Source organism: Mustela erminea, chromosome 5 (genome assembly GCF_009829155.1).
Source record: "Mustela erminea isolate mMusErm1 chromosome 5, mMusErm1.Pri, whole genome shotgun sequence".
Taxonomy (NCBI): domain Eukaryota; kingdom Metazoa; phylum Chordata; class Mammalia; order Carnivora; family Mustelidae; genus Mustela; species Mustela erminea.
This window is the reverse complement of record NC_045618.1, coordinates 29,776,329-29,797,044: the sequence shown is the minus strand read 5'-3', so window position 1 is coordinate 29,797,044 and position 20,716 is coordinate 29,776,329. Positions and strand designations below refer to the sequence as shown.

The 20,716-nt window shown below is 34.3% G+C and overlaps 1 protein-coding gene across 4 annotated transcripts in view; it reads left to right on the top strand.

Annotated features, from left to right (window-relative positions):
- The window catches only part of PEAK1 (pseudopodium enriched atypical kinase 1), a 306,975-nt gene that overhangs the window by 134,559 nt on the left and 151,700 nt on the right, over nt 1-20,716 (top strand). For 3 of the 4 annotated variants that reach the window (XM_032342360.1, XM_032342362.1, XM_032342361.1), the window contains one exon: nt 11,447-11,611. The exons of the other annotated variant lie outside the window; for it this stretch is intronic. The gene's annotated coding sequence lies outside the window, so the exon portion shown is untranslated. The remainder of the gene's footprint in view (nt 1-11,446; nt 11,612-20,716) is intronic. 4 annotated transcript variants of the gene reach the window in all.

The window sequence follows — 20,716 nt, the reverse complement described above, 5'->3', positions numbered from 1 at the left end:
CTGCTGAGCAGAGAGCCCGATGTGGGACTCGATCCGAGGACCCTGAGATCATGATCTGAGCCGAAGGCAGTGGCTTAACCCACTGAGCCACCCAGGCGTCCCTGAACACTGATTTTTAAATTAAAAATTGTATAAGCTCCCTTGCTGACTTTGTTCATCTTTATATATAAACAACATTTCAGTGAAAGATATTGTAGCCATGGGGCGCCTGGGTGGCTCAATGGGTTAAAGCCTCTGCCTTTGGCTCAGGTCATGATCCCAGGGTCCTGGATCAAGCCCCGCATTGGGCTCTCTGCTCAGCGGGGAGCCTGCTTCCTCCTCTTTCTCTCTGCCTGCCTCTCTCCCTACTTGTGATCTCTGTCTGTCAAATAGATAAATAAATAAAATCTTAAAAAAAGAAAGAAAGAAAGATATTGTAGCCTGAAATGTTGTTTGTCTGCAGGTCTTCTTCAGGAGTTATGAAAGATTGTAAAAGATTTGGGGAACTCTAGATTTTCCATTCAGAGTTTTTTAAAAATATACTTTATCATATTATGTGAAACCATAATCCTTATAGTCTGAGGCCTGGTTATTTCAAATAGGGGAGAATGGTATTATCTAAAGATTAGCAGCTCAAAGCTAGTAAGTACAGTGAAATGTCCAGAGCCCCTTAAAAAGATCACATAAAACCAATAACAGAGAATATTGAAAGCCAGCTCACATTGTCTGAAGCAAAACTTAGAATCTACTTGAGTGCATAGAAATACTTTGTGTTCCTTGTTAATTTGGGGCAGTAAAAATGTAACAGCATGGAATAGGAATAGGTTTTAGAATAGAGAGAGACTTTGGAGATCATTTCATTATATCCTTCCATTTTACAATGAGAAACCAAATGTAAGAGGTTAAGTCACTCAGTATCAACCAAGTAGTGGCAGTAGTAGAACTAGAACACTCTGTCTTAACTGTTAAATCATTGATGATGGAATGTCAAAAATTGTAAGGGGAAATAATGGTTATTATTATTGCTGTTTAAAAACTTTTACATACTTTTTTACTCTGTGAGCTCTTACACATGTACAAACTTGTGTAGTTCTCACTACAAATAGGGCATAGTACGTCCTGTCCCCCCAGAAAACTATTTCAAGTTGTCCCCTTTTGTTCAGAACCTTTCTCTACATCCAACTAGTAAATAATATTATGTCAGTATTTTACAGATGCCTTTTATCAAATTAAGGTAGTTCTTATGTATTCTGAATTGTCTGAAGTTTTGTTATGAATGAGTGTGGAAATTCGTTAAATTTTTTTCTGTGTTTATCCAAATGGTCATATTGTTCTTCCTCCTTTATTCTGTTAATATGATTAATAGCATTGATTTTTTAAAAATGTAAAATCAGCCTTGCATCCCTTCTTACATATCGCTGAATTTGACTTGCTATTTTGTTAGAGATTTCTGCATCTATATTTGAGAGAGCTATTGTGGTGTATTTTTCTTAAAAATGCCTTTTTGGGGTTTGGGAATCAATCTGATGCTGGCCATATAAAACCAGTTGGGAAATGTTCCCTCCTCTACTTTGTAGAAGAATTTATGTCGGATTGGTATTACTTCTGTTTTTACTTGTTTGATGGAATTCACCAGTGAGCCATTTGAAAATTTGGAGCTTTCTTTGTGAGGACATTTTTAAATTACAAATTTAATTTCCTTGGGGTGTCTAGGTGGCTCAGTCCATTAGACAGCTGCCTTCATCTCCGGTCATGATCTCAGTGTCCTGGGATTGAGCCCCACATCTGGCTCCCTGCTCAGCAGGGAGTCTGCTTCTCCCGCTCCCTTTGCCTCTGGAGCTCATGTGCTCGCTCGCTTGCTCTCAAATAAATAAATAAAATCTTCATAAAAAACCCAAATTTAATTTCTTTGACAGATAAAGGGCTATTCAAGTTATCTGTTACTTCCAGAGTCAGTATTGGTAATCTGTGTCTTTTAAGGAATTTGTCTATTTCATCTTAGGTGTTAAATTTATTGTCATAAAATCATTCATAATAGGCTCTTGTTCTGTTAATATTTGTAGACTCTCAAGTTATGTTCCCCCTTTCATTCCTGATATTGATGATTTCTGGCTTCTTTCATTCAGTGTAGCTAGAGGTCTATCAATTTCATTGACTTTTTTTTTTTTCTTTTCTTAGAACCTTTCTTTGGTTTCATTCATCTTTCCGGTTTTTCAGTTGTCTGTTTTATTGATTCCTATTCTTGGTCATTTTGTAAGTGTCTACTTATTTTGATTTAATTTGTTCCCTTTTCTTCTAGCTTTTTATGGTGGAAGACTAGGTTATTGGTTTTGACCTTGGCCCCCCAATAAAAGCATAAAAAAACTACAAATTTCCTCAAAGCACCTTTTTATGTTCATTCATTTCAAGATATTTTCGCATTTCCCTTGTGGTTTTTTTATTTGGCCCTTGAATTATTTTAGAAGTATGTTGTTTAATTTGTAAATGTTTAAGAATTTTCTAGATATCTTTGTTATTGATTTCTAATTTAGTACCATTGTGGTAAGGGAACATACTGTGTATAGTTTCAATCCTTTTAATTCTTAAGACTTACTCCTGGCTCAGCAGATGGTCTGTCTTGGTAAATGTTTCATAGGCAGTATAAAAATTTATATTTTTATTTTGTTGGTTTACATATTCTATAAATACCATTTCAGTTGAGAGTACTATTCTAGTCTTCTTTATCTTTGCTGATAAAAGAAAAGAAAAGAGTCTTCTTTATCTTTCGCTGTACCTGTTCTTCCAGTTACTGAGAGAAATGTTGATGTCTCCAACTGTATGTTATACTTGTTTGTTTTCTCCCCTCAGTTCGTCAGTTTTTGCTTCATGTGTTTTGTACTTCTGGTATTCTGTACATACACACTTAGAATTATTCTGTGTTCTAAATGAATTGACCCTTGTTCATTGTGAAATGTTCCTCATTATCTTTGGTAATATTTGGTTTGTCTTCTATTTTATCTGGTATCAATATGGGTATTCCAGCTTTTTTAAGATTTTGATGTATTGCGTATATCTTCCATCCTTTTACTTTTAACCTGTTTCCTTATTTTAGTGTGGAATTCTGATAGCTAACATATATTGATCTTACTTTTTTATTGGGTTTTTAATTGGATTATTTAGACAATTAACATTTAACTTATTTATCGGTGTGTTTGGGTTTAAATCTATCATCTTGCTGTTTGTTTTCTATTAACCCTTCCTTTGAATTAATTATACTTTTCTATTTAATCTTCCCTGTTGGCTTATTTCCCTACTGGCTTATTCTTTGTTCTACCTATTTATTTATTTTAGTGGTTACTCTAGGGTTTATACTGTGCTTTTTTTAGTTTACTACATTCTATTATCAAATAATATTCTATCACTTCTCATATAATATAAGACCTTTATAACAGTATTTTTCCATTGCCTCGTGGTCATTTTTTTCTTTCTGCACTTCTTTATTATTATTATTATTATTTTAAATTATTTTTATTTTTTTAACTTTCTTTTTTCTTTAAGATTTTATTTATTTATTGGACAGAGAGATCACAAGTAGGCAGAGAGGGAGAGGGGGAAGCAGGCTCCCCGCCAAGCAGAGAGCCCAATGTGGGGCTCGATCCCAGGACCCTGGAATCATGACCTGAGCCAAAGGCAGAGGCTTAACCCCCTGAGCCACCCAGGCTCCCCTATTATAATTATTATTATTAAGTAATCTCTCTACCCAGTGTGGGGCTCAGACTCACAACCTTGAGGTCAAGAGTCACATGCTCTACTGACTGAGCCAACCAGATGCCCCAAAGTGTCTTAAAGTTCACTGATCTCTTTTTTTGCAGAGCATAAACCACTGTTTGTCCCATCCAGTGAAATTTTGACTTTGAATATTATATTTATATTTTTTTAATTGCTAGAAGTTCTATTTGGCTCTTTTAGAAAACCCCCCATTTCTCTCTTCACTATATTCTGTTTTCAGTTATGTTCTTGAATATGCAACATACTTGTAAGAGCCCTTTCAGTGCCTTTGCTCCATTAATTCCTCCATGCCTTTTATTTCCAGGTTTGTCTCTCTCTATTGACTGATATTTTTCTGGTTGTGTGTCACATTTTCCTGTTTCTTTGTCCAGTAATTTTTAACTGAATGTCACATATTTGCGAATTTTATATGTTGAGTCCTTGTTTTTGTGGCATTCCTTTAAAGAGTATTGGACTTTTTCCTGACCGGCATTATAAATCACATATTAGTTTGATTTTTTCCTAAGCTTTCAAGGTCCTTTCAGGTGGGTCTATAGGGTTATTCTAGGGTTACTTTCCTTTTGCTTCTGTGGTGTGGATCTTCTGGGGTCACTACTGCCTTGTATATTCAACAAGGTTTTTCCCTTCTTGCTTGAAGGAACTTTGTTGAAATCTTGGCCCCATGTCAGCTCTGAGAAGCCTTTGTCTTACAACTCCCTGGTAACTTTCTTTCCTTAGATATTCTTGTTAGCTGGTCTAAGGAAATTTTACTCTTCTCATGTACAGGTTTTTATTTAGCTAAAAACTCTAGGGTACCCTCATTGAAATTATTGGAACTTTCTCTCCTCTCTGGAACTCTGCCCCATAAATTCTAGCCACCTTGGCCTCCTTGCACTTTTTTCTCTGTCTCCTCAAGTCAACAAGATTGCCAGGTTCTGTCTGGTTCTTCCTCCCTGCTCAGGAGTGGTTAATTGCTTCCTGACTGAGAAGCTTGGGTGATGGTAGGCCTTGCCTTGTTTGTTTCCTTTTTTCTTTTTCAGGGATCACGGTCCTGCACTGCCTGTGTCTGAAAATAGTCCTTTTCCTATATTTTATCCTGTGTTCTAGCTGTTTGCAGTGGGAGGATTATTCTAGACCTGCTGAATCCCTCGTGGTCAGAAATGGAAACTGAATCATTCCAGAATGAATTTTTAATACTTAACGCCTTTACAAAATTCTGAAGCTCTCGAGCAGATTTTTTACCTAACATTTAACCATTGATTCACTTTTCCTCAGTATTGTTATAAATGATCTTTTATCAACTGTAGGAATGTTTGTTTATTTTTCAATTCAAAGTCCATTACAAACTTTAAATCAGAAACTGACCCAAGGAAAATGATTTATCATACCTCATAAATCTCACAAATGAGGGAAATGAATTTTTGAATATGTAAAAATTCAATATAATGGGATGGTCATTTTAAATATAAAATTATTACTTAAAACTTCATTAGAAACACAAAACACTAAACATACCAGTGGGTAAGTACTTAAATGAGCCATTTGATGTAATGTTTTAAAGTATTAACCCTATCATTGTAGAGTGTAAACATGTTCAGTATACTTTAGACCAGGAATTGGCAAACATTATCTGTAAAGGGCCAAATAATGTATTTTAGACTTTGTGGGCCATATGTTCCCTGTTATAACAACTCTGCCTTTGAGAGTACAATAGCAGCTATAAGCAATACGTTAAAAAATGAGCTAGCGGTGTTCTGATAGATCTTTATTTCTAGACAACAAAATTTGAATATATCATGTAATTCTTTACATCTAAGATACTCTTTGTCTTTTTTTCCAACTGTGTAAAAATGCAAAAGTTGTTCTTACCTTGTGGGCTATATATAAACAAATGGCTCGTCAGATTTGGCCCCTGGGTCATAGTGTGACAGTCCCTGCTCTAAATTATTAAAAAGCTCCTGGGTAAGCTGTAGGATCTTAGTGGAGTGTTATGTTTTAATTTCAAAGTGATATTTTTATTTGAACTATTATCTACTATTAGATAGCAAAGTAAAAAAGATCATACAATATGGAGCCAATGTTTTGATTGATGGATTGATAGATTGACTTTAGAGATGGGGGTGGTGTGAGGGAAAGGGAGAGAGAAAATCTCCAGCAGACTTCCCCCTCTGACTCAATCCCATGACCCTGAGGTCATGACCTGAGCCCAAGTTAAAAATCAGATGCCTAACTCACTGAGCCAACCAGGTGCCCTGCTTTGACAGATTTTTAATGTCAAAGGTTATATCAGGGATTCCTCAGGCAATTGGCATACTTAGTTAAAAAAAAAAAGTTAAGAATGTAAAATAATCATTATTTTATTGTTTTCATTATATAGGAATTAATAAATAGGTTTAAAATCAGGACAGTTTCCTCATTTTTTAAAAAATTGCAGTGTAACTGGCATATAACTTAATATTAGGTGAAACTGTGTATTTCAGATATACAACATGATGATTTGATATTTGTATATATATTGCAAAATGATCATCACAATCTAGTTAACATCCATCACCATACAAAGTTACAGAATTGTTTTTCTTATGATGGGAACTTTTAAGATTTATTCTGTTAACGACTTTCAAATATGCAATACAGTATTATTAACTATGGTCACCGTGCTGTATATTACATCCCTATGACTTATTTATTTATAATTGGAAGTTATACTTTGTGACCATGCTTTTTGATGAGTGTGCTATTTCTCACAAATTCTCGTTTGTTTGAATAATTCAGAAACTTTTCCATCAATATTTTAAATTCATTCCTATCTCATGACATGTATGTCTTAAGTCTGGAACATTGTTCTAAATTATTGCATGTATGGCTTATTTCATTCAGTTTTAACTTGAACATCATGTCCTCAGAGGTCTTCCTTGATGCACTATCTAAAAATATCTATACCTCCCCAATCTCTTTATAACACCCAGTTTTATTTTTTTCAGAGCATCTGAAATTAGTTGTCTCTTTCTGTATTACAATGGAAACTCAATGAAAGAAGAGATCTTGCCTCCCTTATTACTTCTTTATCTCTCCAATATTGCCTTTCATTTAGTAGGCCCTAAGTATACAATTTACTTGTGGTTGGAAAGATGAATAAATGAAAGTATGGCTAATACATGATTTGTAGAAATATTTGACATGGTAATATACATTATGAATTGCTAAAAGGAAAACAGTAACTTTACCTCAATTTATTTCACTACAGAATTACTTTCTTTTTAAGCATAGAGCTGTATTGGGATAGAGTCTATTGATAATTTGGTTTTTTTCTTTTTAATTTGTAATAATTTGAAATTTACACACAAGTTGTAAAAATAATAATTTTTCCTGACTCATTTGAGGGAGTAAGTTGCTGACCTTATCACCTCTGAATACTTTAGAGTCTATTTTCTACAAAAATATTCTAAAAAAAAAAAACTAGATAAAATTACTGCAATCAAGAATCTAATATTGATAGATTAGCACTAATACACAAGTCATGCAGATTGTCCTGGAATACGGTGGTAAAAATGCCCATAAAAGAAAGAGATACAGCATAAAGGGGGCCTCAACATTTGCATTTGTATTCCTTTTAATTTCATGGTTTGATGTCTAAATTCAAATGTGCAGAGGAGACTCCGTAGAGCCTCGAGGAAAATGATAGCTGATGTGAGAAGTTGTTCAGGTGATATTTCTAATCAGATTTTAAGTTTGAGTCCTATTAAACACATTAGGGTTTTTGTTGAAATCTTAGAAGGCTCCTGTCTTAGAAGTAAAGACTATAAGCCCGAAGGGATTTATTCTATTAACGTACTATTCTATTTATTCTACTAACATAACTATTCTATTAACATAACTATTAACATACTTCAAAAAAGGGTAACAAAATACAGAGTTTCTATAGCATATCATCTGTATTGTGCAGTATAGAATAAAAAATTATTAATCATGTGAAGAATTAGGAAAATATTACCCATAGTTGAGAAGAAAAGTCAATATGGATGTTAGTTAAGGGACAGTAACTTTAAACCAGCTAATATATAATATATAATATATATATTATATATATATATAATTTATATAATGGTGACTATCTCTGTAGAGAGAGAGGTAGAAACTATTTTTTTTATTATGATCAGTTAGCCAACATATAGTACATCATTAGTATTTGATGTAGTGTTCAACGATTCATCAGTTTTATATAACACCAGCGCTCATCACAATTCATGCCCTTCTTAATACCCATCACCCGGTTACCCCATCATTTGGCCTCCCTCCCTTCTGTAACCCTCAGTTTGTTTCGTGGAATCCAGAGTCTCTAATGGTTTGTCTCCCTCTCTGATTTCTTCTCCTTCAGCTTTCCCTCCCTTCCCTGTGGGCCTCTGCACTATTCCTTATGTTCCACATATGAGTGAAACCATATGATAATTGTCTTTCTCTGCTTGACTTATTTTACTTAGCATAATCCCCTCCAGTTCCATCCATGTCCATGCAAATGGTAGGTATTCATCCTTTCTCATGGCTGAGTAATACTCTATTGTAATATGAACCACATCTTCTTTATCCATTCATCTGTTAAAGGACATCTTGGCTCCTCCCACAGTTTGGCTATTGTGGACATTGCTGCTATGAACATTGGGGTACAGATGTCCCCTTCTTTTCACTACATCTTTATCTTTGGGTTAAATACCTAGTAGTGCAATTGCTGGACTGTAGGGTGGCTCTATTTTTAACGTCTTACGGAAACTCCATACTGTTTTCCAGAGTGTCTATACTAGCTTGCATTCCCACCAACAGTTTAAGAGGGTTCCCCTTTCTCCACATCCTCAACAACATTTGTTTAGAAACTATTTAAAATAGCAGATGAGAGATGGCAAAAAGGGGACCTTGACAGATCTGTAGAAATTATCTTTCTCTGAAAAACAGAGAAAAAGATTAAAAGAAAAGAAAAAGGGGCACCTGGGTGGCTCAGTGGGTTGGGCTGTTGCCTTCGGCTCAGGTCATGATCTCGGGGTCCTGGGATCGAGTCCCGCATCGGGCTCTCTGCTCAGTGGGGAGCCTGCTTCCCTTTCTCTCTCCGCCTGCCTCTCTGCTTACTTGTGATCTCTCCCTGTCAAATGAATAAATAAAATCTTAAAAAAGAAAAGAAAAGAAAAAAACACAGAAGCTCAGTGACCAGTGGGATTACAATCAGTCAACCTCATGTATATTAAACCTAGAAGGAAAAGAGAGAAAATGGACCAGAAATTTTTTTAAATAATTATAGACTGAAAACTTACCAAATTTAGCAAAACACTAATTTGAAGAGCCAGGAAGCTCAATGAAATCCAAGAAAAATAAACGAAAACTAAATCTAGGCACATAGTGGTTACACTTCTAGAAACCAAAGATCAAGAGAAAAGTCTTGAAAACAGCCAGAAAACAATAGAAACCTTATACACAGTGTAGCCAGGGTAACAATAATATTAATGACTACCAACTTATTGGAATAATGGAAGCCAAAAAGTATCTTGAATAAGAATAATATATCTTGAAAGAGCTATGAGGGAAAAAAAGTACCTTTCAACTCAGAATGTTATACTGATTATAAATGTCATTCAAAAATGAAGGTAAAATAAAGATGATTTCAGATTTTTAAAAAAGTAGATAATTCATTGTCAGCAGACCTACAATGTAAGAAGTAATAAAAGAAGGTTTTTAAGTTGAAGGGCAGTGATACCAAATGGTAACTGTTGTATAGGAGAAATGAAAACCACCAAAAACGATAAATATAAAATGCTTACTTTTTTTTCCTTCTGTTATTTTCTTTAGAAGAAAGATGACTTTTTTTTTCTTTTTGAAAGCTGAGGTCTTAAAGCAAACGTTAAAACCATTTTACTCTGGGTTTTATAATAGAAATAGAGGTATGATATATGATAACATTAACAAAAAGGGTTTTGTAGTAAATGGAATGATATCATTGCAAGATTCTTATGCTTTGCATGATATTCAATATTAATTTTAAGTAAACAGTGGTTATTTGAGGATGCATATTCTTAGAGTATCATACCCTAATAGAAATATCCAGCAATTAAAGTAAAATATCGCAAGTTTTTGATTAACTGAAGTTAAGGCAGAAAAATGTAGAATAGAAACAAAACAAAACAAAAAGTAGGAAATAATAGAAATAGAAAACAAACAACAAAATGGTAGTTTTGAGCCCACTCATTTCAGTAATCGTATTACATATTGATAAACTAAACTCTCCAATTAAGAGTCAGATATTCAGACTGGATAAAAATACAAGACCCAACTCTACCCTGTCTACAGATTGCACATATGAAATGTTAAGGTTTAATTAAACACTGTTTATGTTTCTTTGGGTAAGATTTCAATGGCTATATTATGATGGAATACCTACAAGTCTGAAAATAAATTATCCAGAAAAAATAATTTGGGAGCTGAGAGGACAGGAAAGCAGGATGGATTATAGGAGGATAATGGAACACTACATTGGGAAGAGATTCTAGGTTCTCATTTCAGTTTTGCCACTGACCAAACACCTACCCTTGGGAAAATACTTTTCTACTACTTTGCTAGGTTACCAATATGTATATACCCATGTGTTCAATTTTTTTTCACATTCAGATTTCAAAGTAAAATTTGCATAAATTGCATTTTTCTTTTTGAAAGACTCCTCTAATAATGGAAAGAACTGAGTAATTTTACCACTGTGTATGTTATTCTGGACATCATTGTTTACCTATCTATCATCTATCTATCTACCCTTCCTTGATGATAATCCTCATATATGCCACTTAATGTTTTTGTTAATATTATTATGTGCCACATAAAGTAGAGGTATAATCATTGTAAAAATATTGGGTGTTATTTTCATCATGAGTAACCCAATCGTGTTGGAGTTAGACATTGTTTGATGGTACACAAACAGAAACTTCCATTTTAAAATGCATTTCTGATGTCTTAATATTTATTTATTGAAAGGTTCAACTCTGTAATAAGCACAATCAGGAATCAAAATTTAAAAAATAATTACATTTCTCTTTATCTTTCTACATAACTCTTGTAGTTATTTTTCTTGTATCTTGTGTTACAGAGAAAATAAAAGAGGGTTTGTGCTTGTTTGAATGTACAGATAATTGGTGTCCCAGAGTCAGAAACAGATAGGAATTTGTTCATTTAATTTTAGGGGATACCTTGTACACCAAATTATAAATATGTTTCATATTTGAGCCTAAAGTAAAATTGCAAAGTAGCTGGAGAAGCTTTTGCATTTGGAGATACCTACTTCTATATTTTACAAAGGGTGTATCAGAGTTGGACATTGTTACTTTTTTAGAATTGGATTTTTATAAAGATGAAGTAAGGTTTAATATTTCTCATTCAATTAATGCTCTTACCTTTGACTCTTACAAATAGCTGAAAACAGAAGAGTTCAAAGACAATCAAGTGAAGTCTTAGAAAGTTTCAAGTGTGTCACTGCTAGTTTGATTCTTATACATTACTTGGTTCTTAATTGAGTGTGTAGGATTCTATCCATGTGTCCACTTAAGTAAGGAAGTTACTTCTTAAATGAATAAGACTAATTATAACTGTTGAGTGAGGGTGAAATTAAGAACATTCTAAGGGAAAGAAAAATGTCCAGTGTATCAATAACTAGTTTACTCCAATTCAGCTCTTTATTTTTTTTCTCTTGCAGTAAACATTACAGTCTTCAGAAAATAAGTTAAGGAATCCAAGGCAAGGAAGAAAGTAAATTCATCCTGGAAGGACTCAAAGCACTTTGAAATTTTAAACGAATGTAATGATAGCTGCTAAAACCACCTTTGTCACCATAATGGATGAAGTACTTCAAATTTAAACGGTAACCAGAATTTTCATATCATGTTACACTTCCACCGAGAACTTTATATGACTTGAAAGGATTTCTTTTTAATTTTAAATATTTACCCTACAAATACCAAAGTATAGATAAAGCTGAAAACTTTATAATTTATTTGGCATAGTCAGGCCTTTGTTTTGGCCCTTCATGTTGACCCTGATAGTGCTCAAAAGAATTGTTGTTTTTTCCCCAGGTTATGAACTCTTTAACATAGAAACAGATAAGTTTATTTGAGTAGAAATATAGCATAGTACTAGTCTATTTATAGGTCCATTCTTCACCAAATACTTTTCCTTTCATAGAAATAACTTGGACAGCATGAAATGGTAGCATATGCAAAGGTTTTTTAGTCTTGTTTTCTGAACTTCTTTTTTGTTTTTAGTTTCCTTACTCTTGATCTTTGTGCCTTTCTACCTGACATCTTTTTATTTAATCATTATTTTCTCCTTTGCCCCTCCTCAGGAATTTAGAGTTATTAGAAACAAGAATCCAGAGTAGAAAAGAAGAGAAAAACTGGAAAAGATTATAAAATTATTTCTTGTGAAATTACAAGGACTGTTGCATTTCAGGTAGAACAGAAAGCAATTGTAGAAAGACTTAAGACTGCTTGTCAGTCTTCTTAAATCTCCTTGATCTTAGGCCATAATTGTTAGAGTGCATGTTTGGTAAAGATTAAAATGTTTGCAAAATTTTTAAGGCATCTTAGTGAACAATTCATTTTTAGTGTACTAATTTGATTTTGACGGTAAGCATTTGTTTGAGTCACTGTATCTTCGTAGTGAATGGGTGCAATTGACTAAAAACTAGATTCCTGTGGTGAACTGAATATGTGAAAATCAGTCAAATAACTATCAATTGCTAGTCCTAATAATTCTAAGGAATATACCACCTATTTCAAGGACTTTATTCAAACTGACAAGTGTAACCCAGGATAAAGTATACCTATTATTATTCTTTCCTGTGCTAACATTAACCTTGATTAAAAAAAAAAACAAAACCTGAACATTGATATTTTTAAAAACTTCTCCAATTGTTGCTTTAAACCTCTATGTAGGGTATAGTTAGCACTTCTCCATGCTCTTGTCACTACCACCCATGTAGTAGCATTTAGCCCTTTCTAAATGTCCAGTAAATTCTTTTTACTTCTCAACCATTAAAAAATGATGTTGAAGAAAGCAACTTTTGAAACACTAAAGAAATTAAAGTGCCGAATATTCATTTACACAGGTAAGGTAGTATGTAGAAAGTCATCACATATTCTGTCTTCCTCGGTGATGATCTCAGTTTTCTTTACCCATTTAATTATGTGTGCTTCTATAATCTTATATAACCATAGTTTCATTAATGAGATTAATACATTAAACATCAAAAACAAACAATATTGTCAGAATTTTTACTGTGGTACTTTTACCACTCTTTATCAAACTCTTAATTCCATTAAATCTGTCTCTCAGTATTTTTGGTAACTATGGATAGGATCATTGAAATCTTTAGATAGTGGATATTTCCAAGTATTAATTTCTACTTTTCTCACTGCCAATTTTTTTTCGGTGTTATAATGTTATCAAGGAACAGACTAGGATAGAACTCGACCTCTCTACAAAATAGAAGAACTGCACTGATTCTCCAGATTCTAGCCCAGTTCAAAAGTCATGTAACTCACATCCATGAGGTACATAAAATTAAAGAAGACCATCTGTATTTACATATTTAATTTTTCTGGCCTCATTCAAGCTAAGTCCCTCTAAAATCCCAAGTCTGTGATGTTTGAAAAAGGAATGGAATTAGATTTCTAGTTGTACAATTAACAGGATTTCTAACTTGTACAATTGGGAGTTCAAATTTCTAATTGTGCAAACTACCATGGACACTTTAAAGAGGCTAATATTTAAACATTCTAGCTGTATGATGTTAAAGTGAAGTCAAACACCCAGTTTTATCTAAATTCATTTCATTAGCTTAAAGTTGTGATCCTTGGGGATATGTTCTTGCAGAGTACAAGACCACTCTAAACAATATATCCATCTAGAATCTTATAAAGCTTGGTAGGCCTTTAGAACATCCTCTACAGCACCTTTATTTTGCAAAACTCCTTATTAAGGGAAGTCTGTGTAAAATTTGCACAGAAAAAAAGGAATTAAAAATAATAGAGATTAATGTGTATTGAGTGATTACCATATGCTAAGCACTGGGATCAGTGTTTAATATGCATTATCTTGAGTTTCACAACTGTATTTGACATGGGTCTTATTGAATATCTCCATTTTACATATGAGGAAGCACATTCTCAGAAAAGTTAATTGCCCTGCATCAGGTTTGTTATTTGTAGAGCAAGTTCTGTCTGACTCCACAGCCTGAGCTCTTAACCGGAAGTATGTTCTAGTTTACAAATACTCATTACGGTGTGTTGCAGTTGCTTGCTTATGTAGTGAAAGCTAGCAAATTATTATTAGCGGCATGCTTATCTCAGCTTTGTGAAGTTATACTCCCTCGTGGTATGTATCATTTTCCTTTTGCAGCATCAATTTCACTTTGTCAGTAATTTATCATTATTTCGATTGTTTTTAAAATGTTACTTACTGTATAAAAGATGATCCACTCCCAAGTAAAGGCTAAGTTACTTGAAGGTGATCTCAGTAGATCCACATTTCATTTGAGTTAGAAACTTAAAAGACAGAGAAAGGTAGGAGACAGGGGTAGGGGAAATGCAAAATGACCTTTGCTCAGCTGTCATCCCTTAAAGTCTTACTTGCCTTTCCCTTTATCCCTGGAAATTTTTCATTGTTTTTCAGTCTCAGAAACTGATACTATCCCTAAAGACTGAAGTAGTAATGAATCCAATGGCATAATTTTTTTTGTTAAATTTACATATGGCCCCTTCAAATAGATACTTCATATTTTAAGAGTAGAAAACTAGCACATTAACCCGTTATCAGGGTTTAAGATGATTAAGCCTATCACCAAAATTCAGCATATTAAAGATACCAGTTTTCCCCCCAAATGAATGTGTAGGTTTAACTCAATTCCTCAAATCTCAGCAAGATTTTTCATATATTATTTGCCATTTTCCACCAAGTTCTTTCTCCCTTCCTCATATCACTGTCCCTCCTCCACCAAAGGAATTGTAGTCAGTCCCCATTTGAGAATAGGGGTTGAGTGAACTGTTTGAGCCAATTGCATGATACCCCCAAAATATGATCAAATATGTTATAGCAGCTTTTCAGAATCTCAATTTTCTGAGATTTTTCTTAAATTAGGAGTGTTTTATGTTCCTCTTGTGGTGGGGGGACTGTGTAATTGGAGGAAAAGCGAAGATAAAACAAGAAAAGTTATTTCAACCTTGCTTTCTAAACTGAGGCTATAAAATTCAAAATGATCCTGTGGATTCTTCTGGAGAAAATGTTGAGAGAGCTTCTGGATTACTCCTGCCTTCTTGTTGGATTATCAGCATACCTGACAATGGAGTAAACTTCATGCCATTTTGTATTACTGACTCATTCATTCATTCATCACATATTTACTTGGGAAAAAAAAAATATTTGCAATAGGTAAAAAATTTTAAACTTATTTCATGCTAACATAATATCAAGTGGTTTGTCTATATTACATCTCTCTTGGCTATTAAGCATGTCACTGTGGAAGGCACATAAGGTACAGGGTCTGTCCTCAGTGGCTCACTGTCTAGCAGGGCAGGCAAATGTGTAAATAGATGTACCACTATGTCAAGTGTTTAATGAAAATATGAGCAGAGAATTGTGACAGTCATTTTCCCTACCTGGGAAGAGTGAGGGAAGATGTCCTAAAGCACAAAGGTATCCTTTGTGAGTGTTACTGGATAAATAGGAGTTTACTGCCAGGGAGCAAGCTAGAGAAAAAGAATTCTAGGCAAAGGAAATAACATGTGCACAGATATACTTACCTTTTCTAAGGGGAAAAAGTAATTAACTTTTAAAGTTGAAGAGGTTATCTGAGATATTTTCTTCTGATAACTTTTCTTAACCTAAAAGGGGATGAAAGCCCTTGGAAACAAATTTACTAGCCCAATATTACTCAGAAATTGCAGTATCACTTCAAGTATTCTTTCAAGCCATACACTAAAATATATAAAATGTATTTTGGTCGGACACTACTCCCAAGAAAGAAGGTTCTTCCTCATGTTTTCTTTGTTTATAAATCTGCTTTACTTCCAAGCTAAAACATAACCAGGTGCTATTTTTATTTCTCTTAACAATTTTTTATTATGAAAATTTCCAAGAATTAAGAAAAATTCAGAATAATTTAACAATCACCTTTCTCTCATCACTAAGAATGAAATGAATGCTAACATTTTGTCATTCTTGCTGAAAGAAATTAAACAATTTAGGAACACTTGAAATCCTCTTTATAACACTCTCCAATCTCATCCCTATCCTTCCTTTTCCAGAGAAAATGCTGTATGAGGTTGGTGAAATACGCGCTTACAGTGCGTGTACTCAGAAACAATATGCAGTATAAATGGTAACATTTTGCATTTGTACATTTACATCTTTCATTGATGCACTTTTGTGTCTTTCGTTGATGTGTAATTTTTTCATATGAGTTCAAAGTAAAATAGAACACAGTAGAATAGATAATATACTCTCGTCAGTTGTGGAGATTTGCTGTTGTGTTGTGGCTTTGTTCTCTTGCTACCCAGAGTGCTGCTGTCATCGTAGTAAATCTGCATTGTGTTTTGGAAGACTGTAATTCCATCATTCTGTAGGTTTTCAAATATATTTTTAAAGACTCTTGGGAAAACAAATACTTTTTAGGGTTGACATCTGCTCTGTTAGATTTCTTTTAAACTTTACTGCTGAGATTAGAAATATTCTCTAGTATAGTCAAATGAGCAAGAAATGACTGTGTCATGTGGTAGCAATTCTCTGCTACACATGTATTACCATTATGCCCCTGGTGCTGTGTGTGAAAATACTGTAACAAAATGACCCAGGGAGAGGATGTTTATCTGGACTTTGAGAAGAGCTTAGAAGTCCTTTCACCAAAGGTCTAGCCCTGGCTGAGGGACGATTGAGGGAGAGAGAGAGGAATCTGCAGCAATTGTGAAGGACATCACCAAAGGTGTTAACATATTTTAACCCTTGGAGTCATTGTGCCAACTATAATTAGCAATAAATGTTTTAAGTTAATGACAATCAGCTGGAATACCACTAAATATCTGAGGCTATTGCAGAGCATAAAAAAAATGCAGAGAACTCCCTTGTTTCTGTTCCTAAAAGGAAAATTCACCCGTCATGCTCGTATAACAATGAAAAACTGGAAATCAACAAAAAATGCTTGTAACAGGCAAGCCAGTTATTCCCAATCCTACTGGTACTTTAATTCTGCAGTAATTGGCCCCATGTAGTAGCAACAGAAAAGTGGAAGAAAAAAATAGCATTATCATTCTCACTTGTATGTTTTGAAGATTAAAATTCTAGCACATGGTCACAGGAAAGCTTTTCTAAAATTGCCAAATTGTAAAAATGAAAGGAAACTATTGATCCCTAAGAAACTCATTCTTCTTGGAATTGGGCCCAGAGTTTGTTTCCTTCCTCTGGTTTGGTGTATAGAAAGGAAGGAAAGCATAAAACATTCTGGTGCTGTAGAACTCTCTACTGATAAATAAAAGGCCATTGTATAACTGGCAGGTAAGTTTCACATGAGGAATGTTTAAAAGGAAACAAGACGCAAATGCTTTGTTTAGATGCAAAGTGGAGAAATGTAGTTAGTAACTTCATTTCCAGATAGATTTCTTAACTAGTATTTCTATCTATTGCCCATCCACCAAGAATGGAAAATCACGAGGACCTTTGTACTCCAATGTACAGCCTCCCCAAATCACCAGGCAGGTGTCCAAATTTTTTTTTAAAAAGTGTGCCAGCCACAATGAGATAGGATGCCACATCCACAAGGATGTCTATAACTTAAAAAAAAGCGGGGGGGTGAATGGCAGTGTTGGTGAGGATGTGGAGAAATTGGAACCTCATACATTACTGGTAGGATTGTGAAATGTCTCACCTGCTGTGAAAGTTAGATGATTCCTCAGAAAGTTAAACATGGAATTATCATATGACCTAGGAATCTCACTCCTCGATGTATACTCAAAAGAACTGAAAACAGGGTCTCTCTCAAATGTGTGCATACAAAATGTCCATAGTCACACTATTCACAATAGTCAAAAAGTGAAAACAAACTAAATATCCATCAAGAGATAAAATATGAACAAAACTTTGGGCCGATATATTCAAAAACTTGAATGGAAAAATTTGGAAGACCCAAAATACCAAGGTTCTCAAGACACATAATCCTGAATAGCCCTATATAATTAAAGAATTGAATTTGGAATTTAAAACTCTCCACTAGGGGCGCCTGGGAGGCTCAGTGGGTTAATAAAGCCTCTGCCTTCTGCTCAGGTCATGATCCCAGGACCCTGGGATCAGGCCCAGCATTGCTCCCCGCCCCCACCCCCCACCCCTGCCTGTCTCTGCCTGCCTCTCTGCCTACTTGTGATCTCTGTCTATCAAATAAACAAATAAAATCTTAAAACACTCCACTAAAGAGAATTCTAGGCCCAGATGCCTTTATTGGCAAATCCTACCAAGCATTTAAGGAAGAAATAGTATCAATTCTGCACAAACTCAGTCAGGAAATGAAAGAATAAAGAACACTTTCCAACTAATTTATAAGATCAGTATTATCATGACATCAGAATGGGCTAAAGATAAATACAAAATTAAGAACTTTAGACACAGACTCAAAAATCTTAAAATATTTTCAAATAAAAAAATAGCAAAATGTAGAAATAATACATTATGATCTTTAGGTAGGCTTTATCTCAGGAATAGAAGGTTGTTTTAATCTTCAAAAATGAATATGTACAATTCACATAGCAACAAAAGGGAAAAAAATATGATGATCTCAATAGTTAGATACTGCATGAATTCATGATAAAGAACTCTCAACGAACTAGGAATAGAAGCAATTTCCTCAACCTGGTAAAGGGCAAATATAAATATCTTGTAGCTAATATCATACTTAATGATTAAAAATGGAATGCTTTCCTCTTAATATAGGAATAAGGCAAGGATGTCAACATTGTGCTAGAGGTCATAACCAGTTCTAAAAAGGGAAGAAAAAGAAAATAAAAGGAATACCAATTGAATAGGAAATATAGACTCTGAGAAACAATCTGAAGGTTTTGGAAGGGGGGAATGGAGGTGGGGTGAGCCTGGTGGTGGGTATTATGGAGGATATGTATTGCATGGAGCACTGGGTGTGGTGCAAAAAACAATGAATTTTGGAACACTGAAAAAAAATAAAATTAAATTTTAAAAAAAGGAAACATTTGCAAGTAAAATTTTTGCAAATAATGTTCTATGTAGAAAATCCCAAAGAATCTATCCCCCAAAATCTTTTATTACTATTAATAAGTAAATTTAGCAAAGTCACAGGATACAAGAATCATTATATAAAAACAAATCATATTTCTACATACTAGTAATTAACAATTAGAAGTTGAAATGTTCAAAAATGCCATTTATAACGATACTATAAAATATGAAATAGGTATAAATTAAATGAAAAAATATTCAGCATCTGTCTGCTAAAAACCTACAAAGCCCTGATGAAAGTAATCAAAGAAGATTTTATTAAATGGAGAAGGATACTGTGCTCAACTATTGGAAAAGTCACTATTGTTGACATGCTGGTTCCCCCAAATTATTCTATAAATTGAATGAAAACCTTATCAAAATCCCAGGAGGAACTGTTTTGTAGCAGTAGACAAGCTAATTCTAAAGTTTATTTGGACAGGCAAAGGAATAAGAAAGGTCCTAACAATTTTGAATAGGAGGAGAATTGATATCAAGATTTCATATAGAACTAAAATAATCAACCAGTATATTGTATGATTATTGAAGAAATAGACACATAGATCCATGGAAAAGAATAAGCAGTTCACAAATAGATCTATACGTATATGGTGGATTTTTCGACAAAGGTGTGGAAACAATCCAATGAAGAAAGATTAATCTTTTCAATAGATAATATTAAGCATTTATTTTTTAAAGATTTTATTTATTTGAGAGAGAGGGTGCATGCAAGCAGGGGGAGCGGCTTGGGAGAGGGAGAAGCAGACTCCTTGCTGAGCATTGAGCCCAACACGGGACTCACTCCCAGGACCCCTGAATCATGACCTGAGCCTAAGGCAGATGCTTAACTGATGGAACCGCTCAGGCACCCCTAGTACTGAGCATTTAAAAACAAAACCAAAAAGAAACAAAAGGGCATTGGCTGTTGGCTTAACGAGGGCCTCAGAGGTAAATGAAAGAGAGGATTCACCTTGTAGAAGTGGAGAAAGTAATAAGACTGCCACAAGCATAGAAATATCAAAATGGTAGAAGGAATTATTAGAAACTTGTTTCACCATTTGAGAAGCATTATGCATTATAGGAAATATGTATATATATTACGAATAAATAAAGATTCATTTAATCTACTAATGTACTATTGACAGACCGCTATGTTAGACTGAAGGGGCATTATATAGGTCCCTTGAGGGAATCCTATATAAACAGTAACAGAACATTGATGAGTGTTGTCACACTGGTTGGTGCCAAGAGAAGGAGAGTGAGCTCTGAGTCCACTGAAGAATGTTAATTGATTCAGTGTCCCTTTGAGGACTTCGAGAAATTGTTAATTTGATAGTCAGCTAAAATTCAATATGGGATGTCTTCCATCTGCTGCCATTTGAATCTGTGGTAATTACCTTAGGCTCAAAGAATAGACAAAGTGAAGGAACCTGATGTGGTTTCCTTTTATCTTTCCTTTTAGCTGTCATTTGATCTGCTTTAAAGTGGGTAATCTTTCTCTTGCCTCCAGTTGCTGGCCATTCTTTGCAGTCTCTATCACACAAGGGAAGTAGCAAAGGAGTTTTTCAAAGACTGTCAAAACTGTAGGAATGAAAGATCACTCTCCCATAAAAGAGTCTCCATGATACTCCACACACATGGAGAAGTTAGAATTGCATGTGATCACTTTGGCCAACCTTCTGTGGATTTCTAATATATA